This window comes from Lissotriton vulgaris, unplaced genomic scaffold, assembly GCF_964263255.1.
Source record: "Lissotriton vulgaris unplaced genomic scaffold, aLisVul1.2 SCAFFOLD_1463, whole genome shotgun sequence".
Taxonomy (NCBI): domain Eukaryota; kingdom Metazoa; phylum Chordata; class Amphibia; order Caudata; family Salamandridae; genus Lissotriton; species Lissotriton vulgaris.
Window position 1 is genome coordinate 543,502 of NW_028247109.1, and position 13,675 is coordinate 557,176.

Consider the following 13,675-nt stretch of genomic DNA (forward strand, 5'->3'; position numbering starts at 1 on the left):
TCGAGCCGAGGTTTATTGGACCCTTCCAAGTGCTCCTCGCCACGAGAACTGCTGTTCGTTTGGAGGGCCGCAAGCATTGGGTGCACGCCACCCATACCAAAAAGGTACCAATACCTTTACCAGCGGACTCGTGGGTGAGGACTGGCATCGCCGCATCTGAAACAGAAGTTTTGCCGAACTTTGTGCCGTTCAGTGACGCTCAGCCTGTGGGAGATACTTCAGTGCAGCCAGATAACACTGTTGAACCTTTGTCATTGGAGAATCCAAGATCTGAACTATCGTCTGACCGACAGGACTCTGTTTCATCATCCGACCAATTGTTTGAAGAGCAGACTCGTCCTGGAAGAAGCAGATATTTTCTTCGTTCCAATACTAGAGACAAATAAAATTATTTTTGTTTTTTTTCCTATTTGAAATCCACGTTACCCCCATTATCACCATGAACATTTTTGAATAATTGTGGTTTCTGTTTGAATTTTGAGTTCTTTTCCACATATGTGTGTTTTTCCACAGCTAGGAGATTTTGTATATATTGTTTAATTAAAAGAACTTTACATCCGGGTTGACCGTAGGGCCGTGCGGGTACTTCCTTCTGTTTAGTAGGTCCCGACACTAGGTCGGAGACCGTTGATTCCTGGGAACTCCTGGGGATTGACCATTGCTACACAGAACGAAGTGCGTCAAGAACGTTGCGGACGGTTTTAGAGGATGGCATTCTCAAAGTTGTCGGAAATGGAGAAGACTCAAGCCCAAAGATTCGAACTGCATAGGGTTGTACGAACTAAATGCTTTATGTTTCAGGTGTTCCTATTGTTCCTAACTGTTTCCTCGTTATTGGTGGGTGGAGTATACTATGCGATACAATCATTATTGCCTTCTGCTTCACCTACCCCTTCCCCTGAACCAAAACCTACTTCCACTATTTCTCCTCATTCTTTTCACATCTTACCCCAACACGAGCAGGTTAGATTTGCGGAATTTATGAACAATTCCTTCGTTCAGCTCCTTCATCAGCATCAGTTGGTGATGAACACTACCAACTGTTGGGTGTGTGGGTTAATGCCACATACCACGGATAGGGGAATTCCGTACTTGGTTCTTCCTTACAGTTCCCAGGGTTCAGCTCGAGCATTCCAAACAATGTTTCGTAGCGCACTAGATTCCTACCCCCATCGAGAGCCACGCACTGCAGATCATGGTCCTGGCCCGTACCACAAGCCTTTGGCAAGAGCGATTGCCGATTTAGATAGGGATATCTTCGACGCATCGCTTATCCCAGAGGAAGAGGTGCGAGCATACAGAGATCTGAGTGAGGCTGAGTATAGCATGTCAGTGGGTGATCGGCAGCTTAAAAGCTCGTCTCCGATCTGGATCGTACCCCATCTCGGTAATTTCTGTCTGAAAGGTCTTGGCCGAAGCCCGCGAGTTCAGCTTGGGAGGAGTGCCTGTACCGAAACGTATGTTTTGCCGACGGCCTCTTCCCCGGTTCTTCTGACTGCCAAGGGTACTTACTTTGTTTGCTACGACCGCGCATATACGTGGTTGCCTCGTGATTTCTCAGGCACATGTTATATTGCGAATTTGTTGCCGCCGACCTTTACTGTTGGGTCGGATTATCACAAGACCAGAGTTGTGAGAGGCGTGATTAGCGAAGAGGACACTGCCGGTCAAGAAGCATGAGACTTCTTTAAGGGTTTCTTGCCGTTTTGGGGACCTATGATCAATAGTAGGAACCTGAGACAGTTGACTCGAGTGGTGGAATCGACCGCTAATATCACTGCGAGCGCCCTTGGTAACATCACAGCAGAAATTCAGGCTGACAGGCTTATGACGTTACAAAATCGTATGGTTTTAGACGTTGTCCTTGCAGATAGAGGTGGAGTATGTAAGGTGATCCATTCGAGTTGCTGCATTTTCATTCCTGACAACGCTCCAACTGTCTATCAAGCCATCTCGAAGTTGCATAAGATCTCCGAGTCCATACACGTGGACGTAGGGGATTGGACGCTACTAGGGTGGTTTTGGGGCCTGATGTCGACGTGGGGTTGGAAAATTCTGATGATCATTGTAGTTGTTGTAGCATTTCTGTTCACGTGTTGTCTTTGTGTGCAGTGTGGTCCTGCCTTATGTGGCCTCTGTGCTACGACGTGTATAAGACGGCCGCCTGTTACCAAGGAAACACTAATGGATAGAATAATGTTGCAGCAACATCTGGATGATCTGATGAATATCGAGATCGATTCTGATTTTGACTAGTGCTTGCCTACATGAGAGCAAAAGGAGCGTCTGAGGTTCCGTGACAATTGTAAGTTGTGTTTTCGACTCGCTCGAATATGGTCGAGTCTGGTATCTATGAACCGCAAATGACGAGTTTAGTGGGTGCACGCGTTTTCGCTACGCTGACCTAAACCGTTCATCTGTTTCATGGGTTTCTTCATCTGAACCCACGGGTTCCATTTTAGATACGGCATCCATTTTGTTTCTTGCCCTCAAGTAGCCAGCGAACGGACACTGTCCGCTTCGTGACCCTGGGATTCCCAAACTCTTGCGGAAGACACGTGTTCCTTTGAGGGTGTCTTTATGACGAGGGGGATGACACTGCAAGGCAGATGTCCCCGCTCGAGGCTCATCTTGCCGTGCTAGTCTATTGTCTCAGTTGTGCATTCATTAGGCACGTCTCCTTTGATCCCTGCAATCGTGTTTCCTGATACCACCCCCTTTTACACTCTTTTCGATCTGTTCGCTATCCTCGTCTTCCTCTGCACCTGTTTCTGACTCTTCCTTGATTCGTTTATTGCCGGAATGGAATGCACTAATGTTGGGAAGATGTACTTTTACAGTTGGGAACCGGCAAATGCTACTGTAATTATGTTTCGGGCCCTGAATACATGAAAGCGACCCCCTATGAAATTTACTGTGGGAACCGGGTTGTAACCTTTTGTTTGCCATGTTATCTTATGACGAAAAACTGTATAAAAGGAGCGATCCACAGATACAATTCGAAGCAGTCTCCTTGAACCTACATGCTATGTACTTCTTGTGACTTCTGTGTTCCCTGCAGTAAATAAACCTTGAATCTTTGACGCCGAAGGAAGTGTCCCGTGTCTCTCTCATTTGTACGCCGGAACAGGTAGCCCACGAAGGTTTCAGGTGTTGTCCCCTGGCACCGCTGGGTCTTAAATAAACCCAGTCCTTCACACCTGAGCTGCAACCAGACTCTACAATCTACATTGAGTTCCCCCGGTGATTGATGTGTGTTACTGTTACCATGTTCTGTCACTTAACCAGAACATGATAACCTTGGATCTGTGGGAAGAAATGATGAAGAGCCAGGAATACTGCTGACTGTTTCCTCCACTTTGAAGACTGTCAGCTTTTAAAGATGAATGGGCCTGTGTTGCGAGATCTCCAAGGGTGGTTTCCCAATCCTGTGATCTGACACTTGTTATCACAGTCACCGGTGGCTCAGGTTGAAAAGGAAGACCTTTGGACAGGGAGAAAGGATTTATGCACCACTGCTGTGAAATCTACACCTTCTGTACCTCGGAATCATGGCGCTGAAATCCCTCTATGCAGGTTTACATTGAGCATGAAGATGAAATATCAATTGGTGAAGATGCAGACCCGGCCATTAAACAGTGAAAATGTAGGATGCCGTACATTTTGAACTTTCAACCACAGCCAAGCTGGAACCATGGTCATTTCCAGTAGAAAAGACTGTAAAAGCCACAGCCTCACACTCGGTTCTCGTGATAAAAGCCCATCTATAAATCTACTCTGACACAGTCACCTATGTCAGTTCTCTCCTGGGTTGCAGTCATGACACATTCTGCAAGATGGAGCAGTGTGGCATGATAAACATTCCGAACCTCCAGTTTTACCATCGTAGGATTACAAGTATCAAGTCACTCACTTCGAGAATGAAAATCCAATGAAGTGCCGGCCAGCCTTGTAGGGTTAGATCCAGGGAGGTGGAAGCCCTGCAGGGTGTCCTCTGTCCACATACTTTCCTGAAGTCCATATCATGGTCAGAGTCCAGGAAAAAGGCGCAGGGTGCTGGAAATGCCGGCCCCCTTTATGGCACGCAGATTAGGTTAGGTGGGACTTTAATTGCAATATTATTTTTGGGGAGTTTTCTTAATGCACATAGTACCATTGTGTGTGCAAAAATGCCGTTGTGTAAATTCCATTGCTTTTTTTATTGATTTTTTTTTCTCCACCAGTTTTTCCCCATATAAAAACCTTTCCATTACACCCTCGCTGATTTTTACACTTACCCTTCCTATCCCACCTTTGAAAGAGATTTACTGAACTGAAATAAATCGCATACTATTTGCAGGATTGGAACGGGTAATGGAAATGTTTCTGGATAGTGTGTTGTGTTCTCAAAATTCCATGTCATCGCCTCCCTTGAAACACTCACTGTTTCAGAAAATGAGTTCATGCATAACATTACCTTAATGCATACATACCTCTACAAGTGCATATATACATTTTCTGAATGTATAAGCTGAATTTTCATTCATAACCGAAGTAATTTGTTCGTGTGTAATTTCAAATTATATAAGTAGATGTGTGACCCTGTATGTATGGAAGAGACACTTAAGTTAAGTAGCACACCATTTTCACACACTTGTGCCTGCTGTCAACTATTTGTGTAGCATGTGTCACCTATACACGTGTAAGTTTCACATCTCCCAGGGTGCTCTAAAGCCAGCTCTATAGTTTCAGCTACTGTCGTTCTTAATCGATAGTGTGTTTACGTCGATATTCTCATTTGCTTTACCTAAAAGAGTTACACGTGACCGGTTAAACGTTATTGGAAAACATGACTTTTGCTCCAACACTTTGCCCTTCTATATCACTGTGAGTGAAGGCACCGATCACACAGGTAAACAAATGATGTTGTGCAGCCACTGTGCTGTAATACATTGAAATTGCAGGAAGTGATTCTGACAAAGCAGCTCTTTAAATGCCACAGACTTCCAAGATGCATTTGTTCAACGCACAATTATTATTATGTATCATTTTTTTACAGCCCTCTGTGAAAAATAGAAGTGGTGGCTAGTGAAAGAACAAAATGAATTTAGGCCGAATAAAGAATTGGCGCGTCATAGATAACTGCCGCCATAACATGCTTGGGACGGCAATGAATTGCTTTTCCTATAATGCTCTGTCTCTTTGGGCTAGTACTTTATCATTGTAGCAATAATCAGCACTGCCCGTTTCCATTTACCTGTCCTCAAAAACATCTCGCAGTTCATTCTAACTGAGTTTTTTTTATCCAGTTTCAGCTCTCCCAATTTTTCAGGGAAGTTATCATGTTGGTGCAGAATATTTTTATAACATGAGTATATTCTTTTTGTTCCTTCGCCTAATTTGTTATTTTTAAAAAATGCATGTGCCCCATGTTTTTCCTAGGTGCCCACCGCCAGCTCTGTCAAACGCTGGGGTTGCCTTAATGTCTTGAGCTCAGCTCCTGCTTCTTTCTTCCACACTCTGCATTTCTGTCTTTATCTCGTTCTTGCAGGTTATTCAGCCCTGCTTTGTCCTTGGATCACTCTTTTCCGATACTTCACTTTCTCTTTCATTCCTGTTTATCTGCCTTTGTCAAAATCCGATGAAGTCTCCATCCCCAAAAAGGAGTACTGCTGCCCCCCCCCCCCCCCCCACCTGCAAGCACCGGCACAAACTAAGTACAGCTTGTGATTATGTTTTTCGGAATTGGAGGAACGGAGCTCTCTTATAACAAGAACTCCTACCGTAGTCAACAGCTAACACAGGTAGAAGGACACATTTCCACCTTTGTTGTGGTATTCAAAGTTCAAAACTTCTTTCTAAAATGGAGGAGGCCATTCATTAGAAACAAAACAATGGAAGGAGCTACAAAATAAAACAATAGAAAGTAAACGTATCCACATATTCATAACTACTTGAATGAATTTACTGGTGTGCATATGGGTTTGTAATTACTCGCAATAAAATAATGGCGAATGGTGGAATACAAAACAAGTTCAACAAGCATTTGCAATGCAAGCGGTCTCGCCTTTGGGACCTTGTATGTATTTAGCTGTGCAGCACATTAGCCTGGGTGCTGAAACATCTACTGTTCCTTAATGTCGAGGGAAAGTAAGTACCAAACTGCGTGACACGCCAGGTATGGGAACACATGGAGAGAAATACAGCCTTTCAGCGGGAAATGGTATAGTACAAAGCTCTGTTTTTAATATAAAACAAGGGCCTTCGGTTGTCATATCACCGAAAAAACAACATTTGAAAAAAATATTATTGTCTACTGGCGCTCGTGGAAGACAATTTCTATGGAATGGAATCTAGAAAAGCTAATTCTGGTATTTTACTGACCTCTGATGGTCGTTTTCTATCAGGAAAGTTAAATAGAGGCAGTTGCCAGAAAAATAAAAAATGAAAGTGCCTCAGCAGAAGCAATTCTGGTATGTTACTGACCTCTGCCAGTCGTTTTCTATCAAAACAGTTAAATAGAGGCAGTCGTAGAGGCAGTTGAACAGAAAAAAATGTCCCTAAGCAGAAGCAGACAACTCCAATGGCTGATCTCCGGAGCCCACAAAGTACATAACATAAAGGTATATATTAAATATATATTAAAGTATATACTAGAGGTCTTGAATGCTCAAACTAAAAATGGTCAAAGTTATTCTATATTCTCGTGCCAGATTTCTGGTTTATGCAAGTCTTAGCAGGGAAAAGCCCTCCCAAGAATCCCTCTCAGATCTAAAGGGTGATTATCCTACTCTGTCTTCTGTTCTAGGCGAATGTCTGTTTAGCAGCTAACATTAATTCTTTTTGTTGCCATTTCACAGGCATTCCTGGAAGAATTATCATTTTGATCTTAGCTGTTTGGAAACATACTTTGATACCTAAAGACCTTGCTTCCATTCTGACCTTATTGCATGTTACCTATAAAAGCGGTAAGGTTTTAAAGCCTGTGGAAGAGTCCTGGAGGTACATGCCTCCCTGGATCCTCACTTGTGTGCCAGCTACCATCACCCCAGTATAGATATATTTTCATTTGATTCTATCCAGATTCAGGTCTATATGGAGCAATAGTTGAAGGTAGATAGTTTCCAGTCTGGATATGAGAAACATAGAGGAAGTGAAAGGACCAAAATTGATGTGAATTGCATGCATGTAAGTATATATGGGACTTCTAAAGCTTAACCATAGCTATAAGACAACTGAGTGCTTTTTAAATATTATGGAAACACTTACCAGGGCGCAAAGCAGTTACTTGATTCTTCTTGATTTCTTCATACATGCACTGATGACACACACTTAGTCTCCAGGTCTCTCTTAATAGTTTGTGGAGGGCATTAGCAAATTTCAAAAAGTGTATCATGTTGTTCAAGAGTGTGTTCAAGATAATTGCTTAACTAAAATGCATCAAAACTATGCACCTGGTTTGAACAATGTTAATTAAATGAACAGCATTAAAAATGCTTCCATCGACTAGTGTTCAAAGTGCAGACGTTCCAAACATAGCATCTAGCATCAAAACCAGAGAATTTTAGACCTACTCCTTAGTACCTTTCATCGCTAAAATAGCAGAAAAACATGTCACCCAACAGCTGATAAGGTATATCGAAATGAATGGCTTGCTACACGAAACCCAGCCTGGATTTAGACCAAATTTCAGCACAGAATCCGCACTCTTATTGTATTGTATTGTATTGTATACAGTATTTGTAGACCGCAACTATCATCCAATAGTTCTATCTTGGCGCTATAGTACATGAATCCTCAACAGGCAGTGGAGAGGAAACGGGCGTGGACTAAACAGGCAATTCCAGAGCTATCAAGCTCTGGGAAACAGCCATATTTTGATCTTCTTCCTAAACTGTAGAAGATCATGGAGCTGTCTAAATTCCAAAGGGAGGCTGTTCCAGAGTTTGGCAGTGGCAGAGCTAAACGCCCTGCCTCCTGACTTAGCTCTTAGAATTTTCGGGACTTTCACCAAGCAAGCGGTGGCAGAGCGAAGACATCATGTAAACATTGTCAGATAATGACTCCAAACGGGATAAGTTAGTATAAATACAATTGGTCCCAGTGCGAATACCCAGCTTTGGATCGTCAGGCCAAATTATCAGTACCTATTGCCAGGGGGATAGGTTCAAGATATAGACCTCGATAATTGGCCCATCTCTTCTATATTTCCAGGTGCTTTTGGGGACACCCCCGCTGGGCTTTGTATTTGATTGTACTCTGTCTTGTGACAGCTAGGCTAAAGTCCTGGCTGGAACTTGCTTTGGCATTCTTAAAATACTACAGGAATTCTAGGGCTTCTTCCTGGACCGGCAAGGGTGACTGCAGTTCAGGCCCTTCTAGTATCCAGATTGGATTATTATAATGTCCTTTACCTTGGGGTAACTCAGGAAAGACTGAAGAAATTTCACAGGGCCCAGAACGCTTCCGCACGGATGCTTCTAAATATTCCTAAATACTCTCCTTTGGGTGATGCCCTTCTAAGCTCCATTGGCTTCCTATCAGGGAAAGAGTCTCTTTAAAAGCTCTTTCTATCGGTCAAAAAATTCTGCATCAGAGAGGGCCTCACTACCTCTTTTCTTTGATTAAATGTTGCCATCCAAATAGATGCCTCAGTTCCACAGGGGCAGCACTGACTGTGATTTTTAAGATAAAACGAGCACGACTGGCTGGTCGTTCCTTCAGGTATTTGACAGCGTAGCTATGGAACACCCTTCCCTCTGAGCTGAGACTTGAACGCTCGGAAGCCATGTTCCGGAAGAAACTTAAGACTAGGTTTTTAGACCACTGTAAATGCTCATGGTCAAGAGCAGAACCTTTGTGGTCTATGAAGCCTAGCGTGGGGACACTCCAATGGAGTAACCAGGCGCTTTACAAAACGTAGAATAATAATAATTGCAAAGATAACACCTCTGGGACTCTTATTTGACGCACACATGTCCAGAGATCAGCAGGCCCACTCCATTGTCAAGTATTTCATCCTACCAAATCAAGCATTTCCATTGCCTATAGTTATACCAGGAATTCAAGCAATGAGCATGATTGACTGCTACTCCCCATGTTGTGCAGAAATATCTGCAGCCACTACAAACTTTGAAAGTTGAGGCAGCAAAGATTTTTACAGACCCCCCATACCAAAATGACTTGTGAGTTACATAGCTTAACAAACTGATTTGCTCCCTCTTGTCACAAGAGATGGTCAGACCAGGCAGCAAGCCTTTCACTTACCATGCTGCTTATCGTTGTAACATAATTATGGTTGCCTCGCGCAAGAAGGAAGGGTCTCAGTCTTGTCATCGGCAAAAGAAAGCCTTTCTGTTACCCATTTTGAGATAGTGTCCATTTTTGTTTTTCGTCAGTGTTTGGATGCTCAATGGGGTTTTTAATACTTTACATTTAATAATGCACTGAAAAGGGGCAACTCGCTCTGCTCTTCCTGTCACTTTGAAGCACTGTGAATGCTAGAACAAAGATTTGGATGGATTGCAACCCAAAGTTTGAGCTGTCCTCAGTCTTGAAGTTACTGGAAATTGCAAACAAAATTATTATGACCCAACAACAATTTAGTAGATTTTAATGTTACTTTATGGTAATAGTGGCAAAATGTCTATTTTGGGATAGTTTAAATTAAAATTGGTACCATGTAGGATCAGAGTGTACGCATAGAAATCTATTGTTGTCATTCCCGTTCCCAAGAACCATTCAAAAATGGTCAGTGACCATGCTTGTGATCCTTGGGTCGCACTGTGCATGCCCCATATATCTGAGTGCTTCCTGCAGCACTGTTTGTGTGTATTACAATCTGTTTGTCCCCATTAGAATGTGTGTTATTTACCTCTGTTGCACCTAAATATAATAAGCCTGAAACTACCTACCATCTCTTCTGGATTTCTTTGTGGTGTCTGTTGTCTTCTTCCCAGCATACTTTGCCTGAAAGTGATTTCAAAGCCTCTCTTTTCTATAAACCTATCCAAGAGGGTCTTTGTATTATTTTTTCCTTTTTGTTTTTTCCAAGCCAAGATAGCGAAGGAAAGAATTTGTAGAATAGTTTCCTGTTTGGATTGTATAGGAAATTGGGCTACTGGTTTAGGGGGGCAAAATCCTTCTCAAGCAGTTACTACAATTTCTGTCCTGGTGAAGTCACAAGCAACTTCAAATTAACCTGGGCTTAACTCTCAGGTAGCTTGACACAAACAGCCAGTGTCTTGTGTTTTGGTTTCACCTTTGCACTGTGTTAAGTTAGCATGAGCTTGTTAGAAGTTTAAACGCCATTTTTCATTTTCTGCTGCCTCTGCACACAACACATTTTGTTATTAAAGCTTTTTGCCTAGTTGGGTATTTTGCTTTACACGAGAATAACATGTTTGCTTATAATATCAGCCTTGCTTGGTAAGCTATGGCTGTGCAGTGAATGCCGAGGCCTTCAAGGTTATTTCAACACAGCGCTTATTGTTTGGATTGATCAGCGCACAGAGTAGACCTAACATGGATGCCGCTGTGGCCAACTTTGGGTTTAGGCGCGTTTAATAATGCACTGCGTGAAGTAGGAGACATACACTTGATGAATATCCGTATGCAGAGAGTTGGTGCAGGAGATGATGTGATCCATTTCTGCTGAACCCAAAGGTATGGGCCCGCCCTTCTAAGAGACCTTCTGTAGATATAATATAATATACTAGCTAGGGAGGGTAAACTGAGGTTCTATTTAAACCTTTTTTCTTTGGCATTTTAACATGCTTTCACCCTTTGTATTTTATGGAATAGTAACCATGCTGTTAACCTCGTTCCGTATAATATGTTTGCTTGTATTAGCTAAGATACTGCGTTTGAGAACACTGCATTAGAAATAAACATTTCAAACTTGCACGTGTCCTCATTGACTCCTCGTTCTGGATTGATATGTTAGTATAACGAAAGAGTGTTCATGAGTTCCAAGTTACCTGAGGTGTTCTAAGTCCATGTTCTGGGTTGTCTAATCATTGGGGGTCGGTAAGAACCAATGAGACACTGATTGCTAGTCTTGGAGGGGATTTTGGATACTAAGGTGAGTTTTGGTTCATCCTAATTCACTGAGGTTCTAAGTCTCTATGCACAGTTCTGTGTGAGAGCAGAATCCCTGCGACACCAGGCTTAACTTAGTGGCAATGTGTAAAGTATTTATGCAGCACTTCAAACAGTAATAAAGTGAAACCACACCAATTTAGGAAAGTAGAGTAAAACGTAATAAATTATTTAACACCAAAACACCTCAAATCCAATTAGTAGAACCAGCGATATGCAGTTTTAAAGATTTAAGTGAAAATAGTGCCTAAAAGCACAAAGCGCCAACTGTGCTTATCTGGTTGTGCCGGACATGGACAAAGTCACACGTTCAGTCCAACTTCAATGGAGTGTGCGCTGTTTACAGTGACAGAGTTAGGCCCGCTGAACAAAGTACCTTAATTCATGGTTGCACAGTGTTGTGCGATCCTGTGTTGAGGATGCTTTTTGCAGCAGCTGTTCCGAAGAAACTGTGGGCTGAGATGCGAAGTCCTGCATCCTTGTCAAAGATGCTGTCAACGGGGGGGCCTGTGATGCAAAGTCCTGCGTTGAGGATGCATCGCACAGCGGTGGTCCAGAGGAGCTGTGGACTGTGATGCGAAGTCCTGTGTCGGGCATCAGCAGTTCCGTTGCGGAGCTGTGAGGAGATACAATGTGCTGCATTTTTCTGTTGAAAGGACCACAGCTGGGCTGGCTGAGCACATTTTAGCCCCATTCCAAAGGTATAGGATCGGGTGACACAATTTAGGGGGCAAGACTCATAGCAGACAGAGTCAAAGTTATGTTTTCAAGATGATTGTAGCTTTTTCTGACTCTGAGGCTCTGATCTTTTGGAGTCTCCTTGGAGGACCTTGGTTCAAGGTGGAGGTCCAGTCCTTCTCATTCAGGCAGCAGGATAGTAGGTAAGCTGAGCAGTAGCTCTTCTTGCAGCAGAGCAGCACAGCAGTCCTTCTAAGTCTTCTAATGGTTCATAGGTGTACTGAAGAATTAGGGCTGAAGGTTAAATATTTATACTTTGTACGAGCTTTGAAGTAAGAGGTTCTAAAGGCTTCCACTCCCAGAGGTGTTAGGAATTTCCCTCCTCTCTGCCCTTGACTGAGCTTGTGTGGAGACGCAAAAGACTAGTGTCAGTCCCTTTGTGCAAGTGTGGTAGGTGACAACTCCACCCCCTATCAATTCAGAGAAGGTCCAGCCTGCCAGCACCTATTCCCCTTTTGTCTCACTGTCTGGAAGCAATACACAAAGGCGATCTGCCAGCTACTCCTAGGCAGGTCACCCAGGATTCTGGCTGCAGGCACCAAATGGTTGAGACAAGAAATTGCAAGCTTTTTAAAAGTGGTATTTTCAGAATTGTGGGAAAAAATTGACTTTCTTATTAAAGAGGGTAAAATACAAATCCTTAAAAACCAAACTCGATATTTCGATCTGCTCCTCATTGGCAGTTATCACTTATTAAATGTAATAAGGAAAACCAATGTTATCCTATGGGAGAGGCAGGCCCTGCAATAGTGGAAATGAATTTGAGAGTTTTTCACTACCAGGACATGTAAAGCTTAAAAGTGTATGTCCACGTTTTTGAATGCACTGAGCCCTGACCTATTGGCTGTGTAAGGCCTACCTTAGGGGTGAATTATATGTATTAAAAATGGGGGGGGGGGAGGGGAGAATGAGGGGGTTTGTCGGTCTGGCAAACATTTTATTTTGGCAAGTCGAAATGGCAGTTTAAAACTGCAGACAGAGGCTGTGATGGCAGGCCTGAAATATGTTTAAAAGGCTACCTTAGGGGGTGGCAGGCTCACTAGTACATGTAGTACCACTGTACAAGGGACTTGAAAGGAAATTAAATGGACCACTTGGATGTAAGCCAATTTACCATGTTTAGGGAGTGAGCACATACACACTTTAGCACTGGTTAGCAATGGAAAAGTGCATAGAGTCCTATGGCCAACAAAAATAGGATCAGCAGAAACAAAAATGGAGGAGTAAGGCAAAACGTTTGGGGGCAGAGGATCCTAAGGTTCACAGGTCTAACAGAGTATTTAAGCGTCAGTTTCAAGGTGGGAGCTGCGCCCCAATGCATATAGAGTATTTTTCATCACATTCAGTCATTCTTTTCCCTCCCCCTTTGGAGTTTTATTTCTGGTATTCTTGTTTGGACCATCTTTCTGGAGATTCCCTGCCATTTCCATTTGACTTCTTTCAGCATCTCCAATTCCATCCGGACGTATTTTTCTGCCCTTCTACATTACCTTCCTTGGGTGTTCATTCCAAAAGACACTAGTTGCCTGGTGAAGTACTCACACTGGATAGCACTGTGGCTGCTGGAAAAGGTCATCCATATCACAGACACTCCCAGTGGAAGAACGAGGATTCAATAATCCAATGTTTAGCCCTTGACAGTTATTGACAAGTATAGCACCTTGCTGCAGTCGAGTGAGCTTTACATTAATTCCGGAATCTAAAGTCTCTAACTTACTTGTATTATGCATTGTTGTGTATAAGTGCAGGAAATAACTTGGGCTTGGTAAAACTGCCAATTTTGTGTGTTTTAAAGTCTGTAAAAAACTACCTGCAAGTTTTCAATTTGGTATCACTGAGCAATACTGCAGGAAAAAAA